The sequence below is a fragment of the Rhinolophus ferrumequinum genome, chromosome 24, assembly GCF_004115265.2.
Source record: "Rhinolophus ferrumequinum isolate MPI-CBG mRhiFer1 chromosome 24, mRhiFer1_v1.p, whole genome shotgun sequence".
NCBI lineage: Eukaryota > Metazoa > Chordata > Mammalia > Chiroptera > Rhinolophidae > Rhinolophus > Rhinolophus ferrumequinum.
This window is the reverse complement of record NC_046307.1, coordinates 22,745,869-22,763,709: the sequence shown is the minus strand read 5'-3', so window position 1 is coordinate 22,763,709 and position 17,841 is coordinate 22,745,869. Positions and strand designations below refer to the sequence as shown.

General features: G+C 53.1%; 1 protein-coding gene across 4 annotated transcripts in view; it reads right to left on the bottom strand.

Annotated features, from left to right (window-relative positions):
* SYNPO (synaptopodin) overlaps positions 1-16,449 on the bottom strand; it is a 63,249-nt gene extending 46,800 nt beyond the window's left edge. The window contains exon 1 of one of the 4 annotated variants that reach the window (XM_033096016.1): positions 16,329-16,449. The gene's annotated coding sequence lies outside the window, so the exon portion shown is untranslated. Of the gene's footprint in view, positions 1-3,326; positions 3,346-4,166; positions 4,225-10,326; positions 10,343-16,328 lie in introns of those variants that run through there. The other 3 variants (XM_033096019.1, XM_033096018.1, XM_033096017.1) reach the window with 3 other exon arrangements.
* Positions 16,450-17,841: the final 1,392 nt, after the last annotated feature.

Below are 17,841 nucleotides of genomic sequence, written 5' to 3'. Positions count from 1 at the left end.
GACTCTGTTTGCTTTCTTTCTCTCCTTTCCAGCTCCCCTTTAACCAGTTCCTGCTTCCAGCGAGTGCAGCTGGGAGAGAGGCCCTGGCAGGGTAGGTACAGGCCTCCCCTTCCTCCCTTCTCACACGTTTCCCACCTTCTTGCCTCCGGTCCCCCCCTCATTGCCACATTCACCCCACGCAGGCCCCTTCTCCTCTCTGAGCCTCAGTTTCCTGGTTTCCTCCAGTAGGAAATCATTGACTACTCCTTGCCGCAATGAGAATGAATAGCACGGTCACGGTCCATGCTCTGCCCGGGCACAGGGGCACAGCATTCCCCCAGGAGGTGTTTGTGGCAAGATCTGAAACCAGTCCCTGTGGGAGAAGCCCTCCTGGGGCTCCTTGAGCTTCCCATCTCTGGCCTTATTCTCTACAAAGGCTCTGGCCCTGACCGGGGACTAGAAGGACTATTTGAGGAGAGGAATTTGAGGGACAAGGTCTTTTGGAGTCAGCCCAGGGCTAGGCCTCAGGCCTCCAGGTTCCAACCCAGCTAGGTAGCATTCACTGAGCACCTACTATGTGCCAAGAGCTTTAGGTTGGCTCCTTTAATACCCACAGTGACCTGGTCCTGTTTCCTCACCTCAGGGCACATCACTGGGTGTCTGTCCTTCCTTATGTAAAGCAATGATGACACTCTCCTTAAGTGTGCAGAGTTAGTGATGGGCCCAATACCTTTGACCTACTGTTTATCAAGTGCCAGATGCAGTGTGTGCCAGGGCTTGTGTACCATCGTCTCCCAATTCTTCATGACAATCCATTTTACAGATCAGGAAAGTAGAGCTGAGAGAGATGCAGCGACCTGGCAAGGTCCCATAGTGTAGCAGGAGCAGAGCACAGGTCCACCTGACTTCTTTTCTTTTTTTTCTTCCTTGTCTTTCTTCCTTCCTTCCTTCCTTCTTTCCTTCCTTCCTTCCTTCCTTCTTTCCTTCCTTTTTTTCTTTCTCTTTCTTTTTTCTTTCTTTCTTTCTTTCTTTCTTTCTTTCTTTCTTTCTTTCTTTCTTTCTTTCTTTCTTTCTTTCTTTTTTTTTCCTCCCCCAATCCAACGGCAAACTTCAGCTTCCTTTTGCCTAAAGTCCATATTGTCACCACTAGACCCGGATGTGTCTCTATAGGTAAACTGCTCTGTCACTACTCCACACTCGGCCTTTCCCAAACCCAGGAAAAAGAAATCAAGGTGAAATTTAAGAGAGTGATGCCCCAGGACGTCACTGTGGGTGGGTAAGCTAAGCTTAGCTAGAATCTCCAGCCTCCGTCTGAACCCGTGGCTCAGCCCACCAAGCGTGACATATTTAAGGGGACCATGGTCACATGAACAGTTTCATTTTCTAAATGAGAATGTTTCATTAGCAAGAGGTTCCTCTTTAAGACCACATCCTTCCCATGAAGCAATGCCACCTCCCACGTCCTGGGCAGGCAGATCGCACTACAACGATGAACACAAAGCTGCTCAGTGCATCATAAAGATGGTCAGTCTCTGTTTGCCCTTGGATTTGGGTGTAGATGCAAGACCCACAAGGCCAGTAGGATGTGATAAATTCTGCAAGCAGGGAATGTGCCCCTGACCCTGGACGGCTGCTTCCCTAGGATTTGAAAAAGCTTTGAACCTGGGCCCAAGGAGTGTAGATGACTCCATTCCTGATCCAGGAAGCCTGACCTAAAACTCACAGGCTTCTTCCCCCAAGGAAGGCACCCTTCTAGAGAAACAAGAACCACTTAGAAGTAGACAGATGTTTCATCTTAGGAATGAGCTAGAGAATTACTTCAGTCTCACCGAGGAGAATGTCTCCTGGGGCTGGTAGGGACACTGAGACCCCAAGAGGGCAAGGAGCTTGCCCTGGGCTCCTTCCTCTACGACTGCTGTCTCCCCAAGAAGGAGCCATGAATTCATCCTCACCCCAGGATGCCATCCACATCCTTGAGCCAAAGTTTGGTACCCTCTGCCTGTTGCAGGATGAGACAGGAAAGGACCATCTAGGAAGCTATACGTCCTGCAGGAGGGCAGGGTCGTGCTTTTCTAGAGAGCTGGGGATGAGACAAATCCCCAGTGAATAGCCACGGATAAGTGATCATCGTCATGAATAACAATAGCAGCAACAGAGAGACACTCAGTAAGGGGGAGGCATCCCTGGGCCTGTCCTCAATGATTCCAGCTCCAACCAGCCCAGCCTGGAGAAGTGACCACGAGGCTCTGACTCCCCACACCCCCGTAACCTCTCAGTGCACCCCTCCCAGGCCGCTCCCATGTTGGCACATCAAATACAGCCAAGTGGCCGGGGAGCTGGGGCTGAATGGCAGGAAAGGCTGAAGCTAGGGTGGCCCCTTGCCTACCAGCCCACCCTGGCAACACAAAGCAAGGCTGACGCCGGACAAAGCACTTGAACCTGTCAGTCAGGGAACAATATCTTTTCCGAAATCCTTGCCTTTGACCTTGGGCACCCAGCCCTGATCTGGGATGGCTTGATCTTTTCCCAGCTCTGCCTATTCCCATCCCCAGTCCCTTTCCACACAGCGCTCACACACACACAGCACACACAACACACACACACACACACACACACTCACTCAAAGGTGACAACTGAGCTTTTCACTCTAATCACAGAATTACAGGGCTGCTAATTTGTGGGGACCAAAGGATAATCTGCACAGCAGATCAGCAGATCACATTAGGATCCTAACCAGCCAAAACCAACGCTCATGAGTATTTCAAATGGTAGAAGCATAAAGAAAGCCTGGTCCCAAAATGGATAGGACCCTAGGGATCTCCTAGCTCTCCCCAGTCTTCATTCATTTGGATAGTTTACACTTTTATTTAAATCCACTCGCTGGTTTGATGTGCTTTTATATATTTTTCCCTAACGTAGGTGAAAATAACACACAATCTTTGTTAAGTGGAAACTGGCAGTCCACGTGGCACCATTTCATGAGTGGCCAGAGCGGTGTACACTGCACATTGGAAATGCTATCTTGGCCCCACCTTGCCAGTGTGCGAATGGGGAAACGGAGGCTTGGAGACAGGAGAAAACCTGTCCAACATCCACAGGAAGGCAGTGGCAGGGCCACAACCCCAAGAGCCCAGATCCTAGCCAGCTTGGCTCCTTAGGGAAAGAAGACCCAGGACTCAGATGCCCCAGGAGTTCCTGGGGTGCCCCCACTTGCCACACAATGAGAGCGCAGCCTACAGCCTTTTTCCCAAGGCTGAGCCCATGGCCCAGTAATCCTCTGACCGCCCCCCCGCCCCACTGTCTCCCTCATGCCGTGGGTAACCTGTCCTCTCTCTTGCTTTCCTCACCTTCTAGGGCTATCATGAATATGCCACGCTCCTGGAGGCAAGCATTCTGAAAAAGATGAAAACAGATGAGGGAGAAAAGATTGTTATCAGCCCCTTACTCTGTCTCAGCCTTTCTCTCTGGGAAATGGGTAGAAGTTTGGCAGGTGTGAGAAGACTGAACTGGGCTGGAGGAAATGGAATGAAGGAGGATGGTGGCCACAGGAGAGTCCCAGCATAGAGGGGCTGCCACCAACTTAGCTGGGGTGTCTCCTCACCCCAGACGACCCTCCTAGGAGGAAGCCAGCGGACTCCCAGGCCCTGGGTGACAGGTAGAAGTCTGCCCAGGACTTGGGTTATAGGAGGACAAGAGAGAGAGGCCAGTTTAGCCCTGTGGGCTGGACACTTCACTGACCTGCAGACACACTGACGTGTTGACACACACACTCATCCAGGCAACATGTACCCACACACAGCACTCAGGCATTCACTCACTCTCTCTGACACCCTCTCACTTGTACAGATACGAAAGACCCCAACCCTTCCTGAAGGGCTTCCCCTCACAAACATACACATACACCCTGGGACACACAGCAGGGCCAGCCTCCATCTCTCCTCCCCCCAGCCCCAAGTCCCAGGCTTGGCGGCGTCTCTGTCCCGCTGCCTGGAGACACATGTGGTTTCAGTTAGCAAGAGAGCGGGCATTTCCGTCCCAGACAGCCAGGCCCTGCCAGGGCCCCGGCCCCACCGGCGCCCCGCACGAAGGGCCACCTCGCCCCCCACTCCTCCACTGGCCATCCCGGGGACCCAGAGACCCCTCTCCCCTGGAAGACCCTGCTCTCCTCTTCCGAGGCCTCCCCTCACCTGGAGCCAGAATCCGCACCCGCTCTCGCAGGGCCCGGCTGTGCCCAGACTCTGGCCACGGCTGCCCGCCTACCTCCTCTCTCTTGCTCTGTCTCCAGCAGGCTGAGCGGGATGGGAGGAGGGCAGGGTGTCAGGGGGGCGGGCGGGAGGGAGGGGAGGGGGCGTGTGGAAATGAAACTTTAATAACAGAGCCCCTTTTGTTTCCGAGCATATGGGATATTTCATACATACTGAAGACATTAGCCGTCTATATTTTTAAGGGCTCGGGCTAAAGGATGAATAAATACAGCCCATGTTCTGCTCTGCACACACGCACATGCAGAGTGCTGACTTCTGGAGCATTTCAAAACCCAAAGAAAAAGCCCCCAGTGACACTGGACACTTAAAAATAAATATGTTTCCAAAAACTCAGGCTCGCCTTGCCCCCTGTAACAGCCACCTGGAGGCCCTGAGGTTCCTTTTCTCTCACTGCCCTCCTTCCACCCCTTCTGCCTTCCGCTGTATAGCAGGAAAAGCAAGCCCCTAGAAGCCAGTCCCCATTCCAATTCTCTTTCCCAGGACCCCCAACACCCGGCAGGATCCCAGAGTGTCAGAGTTCTGAAAGAACTTGAAAATCTTTGCCCTCCTCATTTCAGAGACAGGAGACCAAAGCCCAGAAAGGGGCAGGGACTTGCCTGAGGTCACACAGCAAATCAGGATCTTGAACCAACGGGCAGTGCCTTCTTCTTTCAACAGGAGGGATCTCCCACTTCCCCACCTCAGGGTTGGGGGAGGGGAGACCCTAGGGCCCCAGAGGGAGGGCTGAGGTGTGGTCTGGGAGAGTGCCCGCCTGTCTTTCCCACTAGACGGCTGCTCTGGGCACCCATCCAGGGCAGACGTCAGCAGGGCTGGGAACTGGGCCGGCCCCAGGAAATCCCCTTCAGACCGGCAGATCCCAACAGGCCTGGAGGCCTCAGGTGTCGGAGCCTCCCTCCCTGATAGTTTGGCTTCAGGTCCCTTGTGCCCTCTATCTGTCCTCTGGGAGGAAAGCCTGAGGTCCAGAGAGGGCTATGGTCAAAGTCACACAGCAAGACGATGGCAGAGTGGAAAATTGAACTTGGGTCTTCAGAGCCTGCTTTCTGGCATGCATTGGAGCCTGCTTTCTGGCATGCATTGGAGCCTGCTTTCTGGCATGCATTGGAGCCTGCTTTCTGGCATGCATTGGAGCCTGCTTTCTGGCATGCATTGGAGCCTGCTTTATGGCATGCATTGGAGCCTGCTTTCTGGCATGCATTGGAGCCTGCTTTCTGGCATGCATTGCTAGCACGCTTGGTTCCCCAATTCCCTCCGGTCAGGGTAGGGTGCCTTCCTCCTGGTCGCAGTTTCCCCTACTGCACTCCCCAGCAGTGCCCACAGCTCCCCGTTTCAGTTAGAGTTTAGTCCCTTCTCACCAACTGTCTAACGATTCATTTAGTTATCGCAGTGCTTGACGCATAGTAAGTGCCTTTAATAAATGTGAACAATTTATGGTGATGATGTTGGCTGAGTTTCTGCCATGCACCAAGCCCCGTGCAGGCATGGTGGCTGCAGCAGTTACTGTGAGACAGACCCACACCCTCCTGGGGCGCACGGTAGAGAAAGAGCCTCCCTCTTGACTGACCTCTTCTCCCCATTTGGGAGAAACTGAGGCTCAGAAGCTTCAGAGGTCCAGAAGCTTCCCCAGGCCACACTGGTGGTAGGTAATGTGGCGGGTCTTCCAACCAGGACTTCTTAATGCCAGAGTAAGTGCTCAGAATCTTCTGGAGGCTCATTCACCACTTGGCCCCAGCCCTGGACCCAAAACTGCCACCACCATGTTACCACTGAGTGTCTATGTTTTAGTGAGAGTAGACAGGCAGAGCACCCCAAACTCTCCATGAAAAGGGGCTTTGATGCAGGAGCTGGAGAACTGGGCTCTCGGCCTCATTCTGCCATTAGTGGCTGTGTGAGGTCCCCTCTTTAAGGACATAGTTTTTCTCCTCTGTAAAGTGGAGATAACCATTTCACTGAATTATGGTGATTATGTGGTATCAAGGATATGAAGGGGGCTGGGTTCTGTGTTAGGAAGGTTTCCAGGGAGGTGAGAGGTGATTTCTCAGTGCTAATCGCTTCATAAGATAATAATAAGACAGCCATTCGTGGAGCACGTACTCGGCCAGACACTGCGCTAGTGTTTCACGTATATCAGCTGCTCATTCCTGAACATCTGACAGCCGTACGAGGCTGGTAGGGAGGCTGGGCGGTTGGCCTGACGGCCCCCAGCCTCAACATAGCCGAGCCCACCAGGCTCCAGCCCATGCTCTTAACTGGCCCTTAGGTCAGTGTTTTCCCCACACAGGGAAAACACTCACACAGGGAAAACCCCGCAGGGTCAGTGTGAGCGCCTGGAGGGATGAGACTGAATCCCTGGAGGGGTGAGATTCAGCCCCATACTTTCTATTCTCCCCACCTCGGGGCTGAGCACAGTGCTTTTGTTCTTAATTGGTATTAATGAATATTTGCTGGAATGAATACTAGAGTGGTCCTGGTGAGAATCTCTGATGGAAGGAGGTGGTGGTGGTGGTAGTGGGGTGAGTGTGTGCGTGCACGCGTGTGTGTGCGTGTGATGTGTGCGTGCACGCGCGTGTGTGCATGTGCGTGTGTGCACGCGCGTGTGTGCATGTGTGTGTGTGCGTGCACGCGCGTGTGTGCATGTGTGTGCGTGCACGCGCGTGTGTGCATGTGTGTGTGTGCGTGCACGCGCGTGTGTGCATGTGCGTGTGTGTGCACGCACACGCACATGCACGCTGCTTTCTCAGCCTGGCGAGGCTTGCCTGGCCCTGGCGGAGCCCATGAGCATGTGTGCTATTCATAGGTGTGACCCGCTGCTGATGAGCACGAGGGTTTTGACCCGTTAGTTTCTAATCCGGCCCGACTCACCCCTCCTTCGGCAGCACAGCTCACTCCAGCCCAGAACTCCTGGGCTCGGGGACCCTTTTGTGTGTGTGGATGGTGAGAGGTGGGAAAACAGTTCTTGAGCAATGGGCTCAGGGTAAGAGACGATAAATGCAGACTTAAAGAAACGGGAAACCCCAAAGCCCACTGCCCCCCACTTGCCAACATAGCAGAAGCTACAGGAAGACAGCAGGGGGGATTTTGTTTCCCCAGGAGAGTGCAGTAAGACACTGCACACGGTCCCCAAACCCTCACTCTCACAGGCTGGCAAGGAAGCACCAGCCTTTCCCATCCAGGCTCCCCTGCTAGGGATCAGAATATAAGGAGAAGTCATGAGGTTACCACCCTCACAGACTCCACTGGCTGGGCACTTGGCTAGGCCAACTGGTGTAAAAAGTCATATACCATCTTGCTCCTCCCTCTGGCTTCTATGTGCTGATTCAGGTCTCGAATGAACAGGGAGCCTGAGACAGGGCAGGAGGTGGCAGCCCCTTCGGGGTCCCCCCCCACCCACCCCCCGCACAGCAGGACACCGGTGACCAGGCCTTGTCTTCCCAGGGGCCTCAGGAAGGCTCCCTGGCCGTGAGCGGTGGGGCCCACAGGCCTAGGCACCCTCGTCTCCAGCAGAACAACCTTCACCAGGGCCCCCGCTGACATATGAGCCGTCCTGATCAGATCACCGGTAATTGAGTTGCTTTGGGGGGTAAATTCCATCCAGATGTGAAGGGCAGGGTGGACTTCCTGAGTAAAGGGGGGGGTCCTGATACCCGGGGGCCATGCAGCCAACTTGCCAAGCACCCAGGCGGCCTCGGCTAGAACGTCACCTTCTGAAAAAGCCAACGGGGGAATTTCAGGGCCAGGACATCTGAGTCCAACTTCCTGAGTGGGAAGATGGGGAAACTGAGGCCAAGAGAGCCTAGAGAGCAGAAGAGACTGGTCCAGCAATAACAGGGATTCCAGCTCTCCTCCCTGGCCAGATCTCTTAAGGCTGGGGGTGTTTAGATGGAAGCACGCAGGGTAGCCCCTTCCCCAGAAATTCCCATCAGGCCTTGGATTGGGAGGTCAGGTGTGGGGGTCAGTGAATAGGGAATCTGCCGGTGCGGGAAGCTCTAATCGCGTCAAAGCCCGTGAGAGCTCTGTGTTCCATTCGCAGGGATTGTGGGTGTGGGGAGAGAAGATTCCAGGGGAAGCCCATAAAGACATGTCCCCACTGCTGCCCTCCCTTGCACATCGTGGGAGAGCCTGTGGCTTGGGCCTCTGTTCCCAGGGGAGACCCCTCCACGCTTCTCTCCATTGGCCCCCTCTAGGCCACATACCTTCCTGGCTCCTTTGGGCTGACTTACTGGAAGGCAGGAAGAGGCCAGCCAGCCCCGGGGAGGTGGGGGTGGGGGGCACATGAGAACTTGGAGAGAATGAGAGGAAATGAGGGGGGAGTGGGCGAGGGTGGGGGGAGATTAAGAAGGGAATTTTTTCCCTCCTGCCTCATGTTTTGGCTGCCTTAGTGTGAACATGTCTAGGTGCCTTATCGCGAAGGCCAGCGTAGTCTGCATGAGAAAGAAAATAGTGTCTGCAGCGGGGAAAATTACATCTTGATAAAATATCCCTTTGGAATGGCATTGTGGGTCCCTTATCAGCAGTCAGCTGGGCCCCACATACTGCTTGTCTGACTATGCTCAGGCCCCCAACCCTCTCTTTTACTTCCCCTGTCCCCCTATCCTGTTCTTTCCCCAGAAAGTAGCCTGGTCCAAAATTGTCTGGAAAGTCAGGAGACCCAAGCTCTAGTCCTGTTTCTGTTACTGATGCTGTGTGAAATGGGCCAAATCCCTTCTTCTTCCTCCTGGGCCTCAGTTTCCCCTCAGTTAAGGGCAGGGAGGGATGGATGGTCTGGATGCTTTCTAAAGATACTTCCAGGATTAACACTTTGTGATGTTGACATTTTCGTGCTTTGTGGTTCTGTGTTGTAAAAATTTCCAAGCTTCACTCAAAAGTCATCACATGCTAAATGTTTCTGATCACAAATGTGCAAATCCCCTTCATTGCCATTGGACACATGAAGCTCTTGCCTCAACCCCGGGTAAAGCTACCTAACTCAGAGCTTGTGCAGCTGAGAAAGGGGTCCTTCTCAGCTCCCGCCTAAGAAGAGCTGGAAGAAGAACATAAGGCTTGCAAATTTGGGGACCCAAGTGTTTTTCTCAAAACACTTCCTACGTGGAAATACATATAGAAAACAGGCAAGTAAAGCAGTTGGGTTGCTCCACCCCCTGCCCTTTCCCCCACACCCTGGAGGTGTGCATGCCACGAACGCAGTGGATGGAGGTTGGGACGAAGCCGTGGGAGCCCGGCTCAGCCACTGCCTTGCCGTATGAACTTGCAAGAGCCTTTCCTCTCTGAGCCTCAATTTTATCATCTGAAAAAAACTGGAAGGATAGCACTAACCACCAGGTTATTGAGAGATAAACTAAGTAGAAAATAGGAAAGTGCTCTGCAAACAGTAAGAGCTTATTATTATAATATTAGCATGTAGGACTTGGAGTTCCAAATGTCAGACCTGGGAGGGCTTTTAGAGACGGCCTGTCCGAGTCTTTCCTCATGCAGTTGGGGAAACTGAGGCCCAGAGGGATGGGAGGGATTTGGCGAAGTTCGCACAGTAAGACAGCAGCAGAACCAGGAGCAAAGGAGAGAGCTGGGGAGGCAGTGGGACCACCCTCTTTGGCCATGTTCAAAAGTAAGAGATGCCATCTGTTAGGAAGGCCTGTCCATAGGATGGGGAGAATTTTTAGGGATTCTGCTCAGCGTGGGGATTCCATATGAGCCCTCTGAAATACTCAGAGTCTGGGCTTTCCCCTTTTCAGCCTCCCAGCCCTGCAGGGCAGGAATAGAGAAAAAGCTCTTTTGTGTAGCAGCCAAGCCCCAGCTCTGACCCGTATTTTTTTTCCTAAAGACCTTCCTTCTGGCAGAGAAGCCCCAGCTGCACTCCCCCAGCCCTACCCAGCCAGCTTCCCCTGCCACCTTCCACACCACCCTGAAGCCATGCCTCTTGGCCTGCTCACAGGATTCCACAGAGCACCTCTGTCCTCTGGCCGTCTGGGTGGCAGCGCATGGGCAAACACACGCGTGATAGTCTGCAGGCTGGAGAAAACAGGGCCAGGCCGCCATAAGCATGCAGGGAACCTCCCTCCTCCCAGCAAGGACAGCCCCTACCCCATACCTGACTTCACTCATCATCTGGTTTCCTCGCTTTGTCATTCCAGAGACAAGTACTGCCAGAGCTGGCAGCCCTCTCCAGGCCATGAGTGGCACATATGCAGTTCCGGGATCACCAGTCCACTCCCCACACACTGCCTGTTTTCCCACTGAACCCAGACACTGCCTCAGAATCCTTCTCAACACAGAATCCAGCCGGTACGGACTTGGGCTAGCCGGCACCAATCAATCTGAACAGGCAGAAAAATATTTTTACCGATAAGAATAGGCCAAGCCACTCACAGTACATAAAGTAGAGCTAAGGTCAGAAAGGGGAGGGGACATGGTTGAAGCCACTGCAAATTAAGGACTGAACAGGGAACAGAGCCCCGATCTTCAGGGCTCTTCCTGCAACTCCTACTGGCTGAGCATCTGCAAGAAAGGCACTTCCTTCACTGTCCTGGTTCTGTCCTCACCTCAGCTCCCAGCATTCCCCAGGGGCAACCTCTTCCCTATTCCCTGCCTCAAGATAGTACACAAGCCAGGCCCACCCCAAGTAGTGTCCCCAGTCCCCACCCCTAAGCTGGTTTCCCTGCAAATGAGGAAGCCAGAAACCAAGTCCTAAGAGGTATCGTTCAAAGAAATGGGTCTGTGCAGACTCCAGGGCGCTACCCTCACGGTGGACAAATCTCTGAAGGACTGTGCTGGGACCAAGTGAATCTATAGAGATGGAATGCTACAGGAAGGCAGATTTCTGTTCAGTCTAAAGAAGGGTTTTCTCACAGTCAATCTGCCCAACAATGGAAAGAGATACCTTGGGAAGTAGTGAGCACCCCGTTACTGGAGAAGTGCAAGCAAGTTTCAGATTCCTACGTGGGGTGGGCAGGGCCTGGAGGAGGTGTTAGAGGAGATGCCCTCAAAAGCCCTTTTGTGTCCTGAGAGGGTGTGATTTGGGCAAACACACACAGTCACTCATGCTCACAAGCCACAGTCCCTTAAACACAAGCCCTCTGTCCTCCGAGAGCAGGGTCAAGACTTTATCCCCAGGCAGGCCCTCAGTCCCTCCAGCTCTGGGGTCGAAGGGGGGAAGGGTACTCAGAACTCCAAGATCGCTGCCCTGCACTCACTGGCCCAGGGTCCAGCCCCAAAGTCTCCTTCTCCATGGAGCCTTTCAGAGTTCCCCAACCGCAGTGCTCTTCCCCCTCCAAATTACCACACTCGTGTTTTGTTGGTTTAATTCCACCTTGAATCAGAACAGCCTTGCTCAAGATTATTTTTGGTGGCACAGGGACACTGCATGCAAACATCTAATCTCTTAGCACTGAGAAAGTTGTCCTTTGAAAAACTTTTTCATTCACCAAGGATATGGTGGCTAGATTTAGCAAATAAAAATATAGGCTGCCCAGTTAAATCTGAATTTCAGATAAACAACAGTAATTTTTTCAATATAAATATGGCCTATGTAATATTTAAGATAGGCTTACACTAAAATAGTATTCATTGTTTATCTGAAATTTAAATGAACTGGGCATCTTGTATTTTAGCTGGTAACTCTAGTCAAGGAAAAAGTCTTAGCTGGGTGCTAGCCTGTCTTTCTCTCACACTTGCTAATCTCTCTCTCTCTTTCTCTCTCTCTCTCTCTTTAAATCAAAGAGAGAGCAAATCTCAGGGTCTAGGTAGAATTAACATTGTTTTGTTTTCATGATATTTAATTTATGTGGCTACTCTGCCTGGCAAGGGACTCAAGTCTTCCATTTACAGTAGCAATATAAAGTTCCTTTTTAAAGAAATGCATTCAAGTGTATAAAAGTGGGTCAATTTAAAGAAATATGTTATATAAGTAAAATCACAGGCTAAACACCAGATATGACAAAAAAAGACCCCAGAAAGGTGGAGCCCACAGGACAGGCGTGGGGCTACCTGAGAAGGTGCTCCCACCTCCCCGACCTGTGAGCTCCGAGGGGCAGGGTCCCTTACTCCCTAGTCATGGTCTCCTATCCACACAGGCACAGTGGCTGGAATTCTCCAGCCCCCAGGGCAGGCCCGAGGGAAGTGCAGAGGCTCTGCCGGCTGCATGTGTTGCAATTCTGGGGGAAAGGTTTCAGCCCGTCCTCCATCACTGAGGTCCCCGGAGCCCCTTTATACAAAACAGCCTCCCCAGCCCGGGCTTAACTTCAGAGAGGCTGTTTCTGAGGAGGCAGCCGCCAGGGACTTCTCAATGTGTTTCCAAGTCAAATCCAAACCTTTTCAGCTTTGCCAGGAAACCACCCCCCTTCCCTACTCCTGCTGCCTCCGGGAGTCAGGGCCGCAGGGCCATGGCCTCCCAGACGCCCCACCCCTGACTCCCAGCCCAGACTCCACTGGTGCCCTCACCCCAGGCCTGGCACTCTCTCCTTATCTGCTCCCCACCCCCTCCAGCTCAGAAGAGAGCCTTGCAATTAGAGATGGGGAGATGGGAGAGGAGCAGAAAAGCATCTAATTCCCTTATTGCAGTGCCGGGCCCAGCCCTTCCTTAGAACATGATGGGAGGGGATGGGGACCCGTATTAGCAAGTCTACTGCACTGGAGCTCCTCCACCTTAGAAACCCTTCCCTACTCCTTTTCATCATCTTCAACAGCAGCAATGACAAGAGCTATTCTTGTTGAGACACTCCATGTATCAGGCACTGTGCTAAGTATTTTCCTGAATCTTCTCATTTCACCCTCATGAAGACCCTTCTGAGGTGGGAATTATCATTATACTATTTTAGAGAAAAGAACGTTGAGACTCAGGGGTGCTGAGTAATTTGACCAAGGTCGCACAGCTAAAGGGGACAGAGCCTAGGATTTGAACCCAGGCAGGGTGGTTGCAGACACCCTCGCTGCACCCCCTGCCTCAGCTGCAGGCTGTCAGTATCAGAAAGGATCTAGGAAGTGAGGTGGGGAAACTGAGACCCACAACCAAAGGCTGCCAGGCTCCTTGTGATCCCAGCAGGAATCCCCTCCCCCACCGCCCCCAACATCTGCTCACCACCTGAGGGAGCACTTCACTAATTCCCGGGGTGGCCTGGGACAGCCCCCTTGCCCTCTCTGGGCCGCTGTGTCCTCCTTTGAACTCTATCACAGGGGCACTGGCCACGTTGAGATGGTCCCTCTGCCCCCTCTAGGAGCCGGCAGCTCCAGCTGGAGTGGAGCCAGGGGAGCACATGGGTGTGGGTAAGGCCTGGGGACCATCTCAGCTTGACTCCCCTCTGATCCTCAGCAAAGAAGCTTCGCCCCAAGGCAGAGGCAGGCTCATCCCAGACATCAAAGGACCTGAGCCGCTGGCGCTTTCATGGGAGCCTTGTAAAGTAATAGGAAACATGAGGATGACACTGTGCCCCAGCCCCAAGGCAAGACTTGGGAAAATGAAAAGAAGAATCTCTTGGCAGCCCTCTGCACGGGCTTTGGCTGAACTCGAGTCCCTCACAGCTGCCTCGGCCTGTCCTCTTCCCACCAGGCTGCTCGCAGCCACCCTGGAGGATGGAGGTCCTATGCATGGCTGCCGGGCTGGGGCCTCTCCCCACCGCAAAGGAACCTGTGCATGGGGGGCCCCTTCCTCCCATGGTCCAGGGGGCACCAGAGTTGGGAGCTCACAGACACTTAAAGTGAACCCTCATGCGAAGATCCTTGAGCTGCCTCAGACCTCAGGACTGGGGGGCTCGTTATCAGATACCTTCCTCTCTCCGCCCCTGCCAGATGCATCAGGAGCAGCTGATAGGACTTTCAGGCCTGTCACTCCCCTGCTCAAAACTTTCCCAGGGGGCAATTTGGTGACGTCTAGTGAATGTTGGGTTCATGTACCCTTTGATCCAGCAGTACCACTTCTCGGCTATTTATCTGACATCTGTACCAGCCCATGTGCTCAAAAGTGGATGAACAAGGACCTATTCATTGCAGGATTGTTCGTGGAAGCAAAAGGCTAGAAAAAAAAAGTCACTGTCCATCAGGAGAAACTCGCTAATGAAATGCAGAGCGTTCATACAGCTGGACGGCACGTGGCAGTAACGTCAATGCTAAGAAATGATCTGCAAAGCATACAATGCAACAACATAGTGTGTAGGATATGCTCCCACTGTGTAAAAAGGAGGGCTGGATACATGGAATAACGACAGCCTAGAATATCTCTTTAAGGGTATGAAAGACCTGGCAATAGGGGTGTCTTCTAGGGAGGGAATTGGGGAAAGAAGTAGGGAAATTTATTTTTTTAATTGAACATTCAGTTGTACTATTTGTTTTTTTTCCTTACAAGGAGCGTGCAATATGATTTTTTTGGTGTCAAAAAAAAAAATGTGAAAGCCTTTGGAAAAAAATGGTTCCTTACTCTAGAGGATAGAGTCCAAAGGCCTCACCTGACTTTGTGGCCCCAGGAGTCCCTGTGACTGCTGCCCCAGCCCCTGCTTCTCTGCCCCCTTCCTGCACCCCACCCCACACATCTGTCATGGGGTATTGGGCTGCTCTCTCTCTCTCTCTCTCTCTCTCTCTCTCTCTCACACACACACACACACACACACACACACACAGACACACAGAATGAGATCCCTTCCTCTTTGTGTCTCCCACGGTCCTGTGTCTGGGGCCTCTGAGTACACGTAAGACCTACTTTCTTCTGGGGCTGCCACAAAGTCTCCTTGCTTGCCAACATGTGGAGCCCTTTTTTCTTGGCCTTGACTGTAGCGGAGTTCGCACCTCTTAAACATACTTCCCTCCGCCTCTCCACCCCCCAGCTTCAGGGGGCTGGCGTTGCACAAATAGGTGAGAAACTTCTAGGCAGGGCTCTGGAGCCAGAAACTCACCCGAGGGGCCCTTCCACAGCCTGCATCACTTCACCCCTGGGGCACACCTGAGAGTGGGAACTCATACACTAAGGTGGGGCTGACAGCCAGGTTGGCTCCAGAGAGGGGGAGCCTGGTCCTCCCCCTCCAGACGTGGGGCCTCACCTCCCACCCCAGGGGCCTGGCATCCACTTCCACTGGGCTTTGAGAAAAATGTGGGGAGGATATTTGTACGAGGCCTGACAAAGCCCAGTGAGGCTGGCCATCCCAAGAATGCAAGGGAAACCCTAGATTTTACAACCTTTTCTTTTAAAGAGAATATGGAGGCCTATTGACTTGTCCCAGGTCACACAGAAATCGTGGAAGACACTGGACTGAAACAAGAGAACCTGACCCCATTTCCAGGGATTTGGGGTCACCTGGTTTGTCATGTGATCGTGGACAAATCTACTTCACTTTTCTGACTCTGCATCTAGAGTTTCCTGATCATTAACATTTTAACACTCTAACATTCCAAAGTTTCAACTATCCATCTTTCCACTCAGGCGTCCACCCATCCACTTATCGATTTATCTACTCAACCACCCATTCATCTACCTACCCATCTCGTACCCGTTCATCCATACATACGTCCACCCAGCCAGCCAGCCAGCCAGTCATCTATTCACACATACACACATCTACCCATCCACCCATTTATCTGCTCAACAAATATCTCGGGTTTTACTCTATGCCAGGGCCTGCAGATACTCGGGTGAACATGACAGATACTCTTCCTGCCCTCAAAGAGCTAGCAGCTAGAAGGTGCACAATATCAAATAACCCTACAAATGAGAGTATAATTGCAAACTATAATTGTAGGAGCCCCAGTTCTAATGGTGCTATTCCAGAGGAGTTTGGTGGCACCCCCATTGTGTGATGCCAGTCAGGGGGCAGGAGTCAGAGATGGCTTCCCTGAGGAGGGGTCACTTGAGCTGAGACCTGGAGGAGGAGGAGCTAGGAGATGGGAAATTGGGGTGGAAAGTGAACCCACCGGCTGTGGTTTAGGAGGTTCCGGCCGGAATCCCTCACTGGGTCTGCTGCCCTGCGATTGGTTCTAACCTCTGTGATTTGGGGATTTGCCTGAGCACGTCACAGTGCTGGTCTCTGCTGCCTCACCTTAGACAGAGACAGCTGCTGCAGCTAGGGTGCCATTTCTCCCTCCTCCATTTTCTAGCCTCTGCAGGGCACTCACCTCTGCCAGCCTGGCATACTGGCCTGCATATGCCAGGAAGCTTGAAACCGATGCATCCCGAGGACCTTCAGAGCCTGGTACCTGTGCCCAGCTGGCAGCGTCCCTCTCTGGGGTGGCACAGCCACTAGGGCCTCTTGGCTCCACCCTCCATGGGGCCTCATTAGTGACAACAGGGAGACCTTTGCCCAGCTGAGGGCCTCCCGTGGCTTCTCTGGGGCCAACCCTGGCAGAGTCCCTGGACCTGTCAGTCCCAGACCGGTCAGCCCCTCCTTCAAGAAAAGGTCTGAGGAGTGCCAAGAGCTCACAAGGCCCCCTTAGCCACGAGTCTCCCCTTGGATCGGTCTGTCCCCTTGCTGGTGCTGGGGCTCACAAGGGCATTCCAGCCTCTGGACCTTGGCTGCAGCCATGTCCCCTTCCTAGAATGCTCCCCTAGAATGCTCCCATCCTTGCAGAAGGCTTCTTGCCGAAGCCTTCACCTGTTGGGTGCCCCAGTCTCTTCGTCATTCGAGGCAGTGAGTGTAACCTGGTGGGAGAGCTGGGGTTTTGGAGAAACAGTCCTGGGTTTGAGTCCTCATGAACTGCGAGCCTTGCTTTCTTTATCTGTAAATGGGAGAGAGATGGTAATAATAGTATGTACCTCAGGAGAGTAAATAAGAGAAGGCCTATGAAGTGCCTGGTGTGCACAAGCACCCGATACACTGGCGCTACCGTTAGTGTCTGTGATGCTGTGAACCCCTGAACTCGGCACCCCACGGCTGAGCCGCGTATTTGGAATCCAGCACAACCATTAGTTTTCCTGGTGGGCCTGTGTTGTTTCCCTGGCCTGGACATAGGGAGACTTGGCTATTGGGCCTGGCTCTGTCCTCGCGCCTTGTGTGACCTTGAGCAAGCCGGTCCTCGGGGCCTCAGGTGACTATCTGAGCTCTCAGCCTCTCCAGGATGGGCACCTGGGCTACCCTGCCTCTATAGCCGTGTTGACCTCCGTGCTGGGCACACAGTAAGTGTGCACACAGCCAGCTCATGGCTGGCTTGAGAGTAAATAAGGTGGCAAAAGAGAGAAGGAGGGAGGAAGAAGGAGAGGGACATATGGCAAAGTGAAGGACTCAGCAAAGGACTCAGGGATGTGGGGGGGGGCGGGTGGCAGGGTGCTGCCTCCTTCTACTTCAGAGCAGGTCTGGGAAAACTCCGGGTCTGTGAGGAAGCCAAGAAAGTGGTTTACAGCCTGGATTTACAGCGTGTCCAGCTGCCTAAGTCTGGACAAGCCGGGTCTGTTCAACTGTGTACCAAAGGCTGGGTGAGGCCTGGCGGAATGTGTGTGGTGAGAACGAGGGCAAGGCGCTCGCTTCCCACTTCTGTGACCTTAGGCAAGTGACTTCACCTCATCTGTGCAAGGGAGCGAATGACAGCGCCCGTTGTGGGGAGGATCCAACAAGGCCTGGGACGTGCTTGGCACGTAGTAAATGCTCAATCAGCGTGGTATTAAAATTATTATTGTTGTATTATCATTATTGTG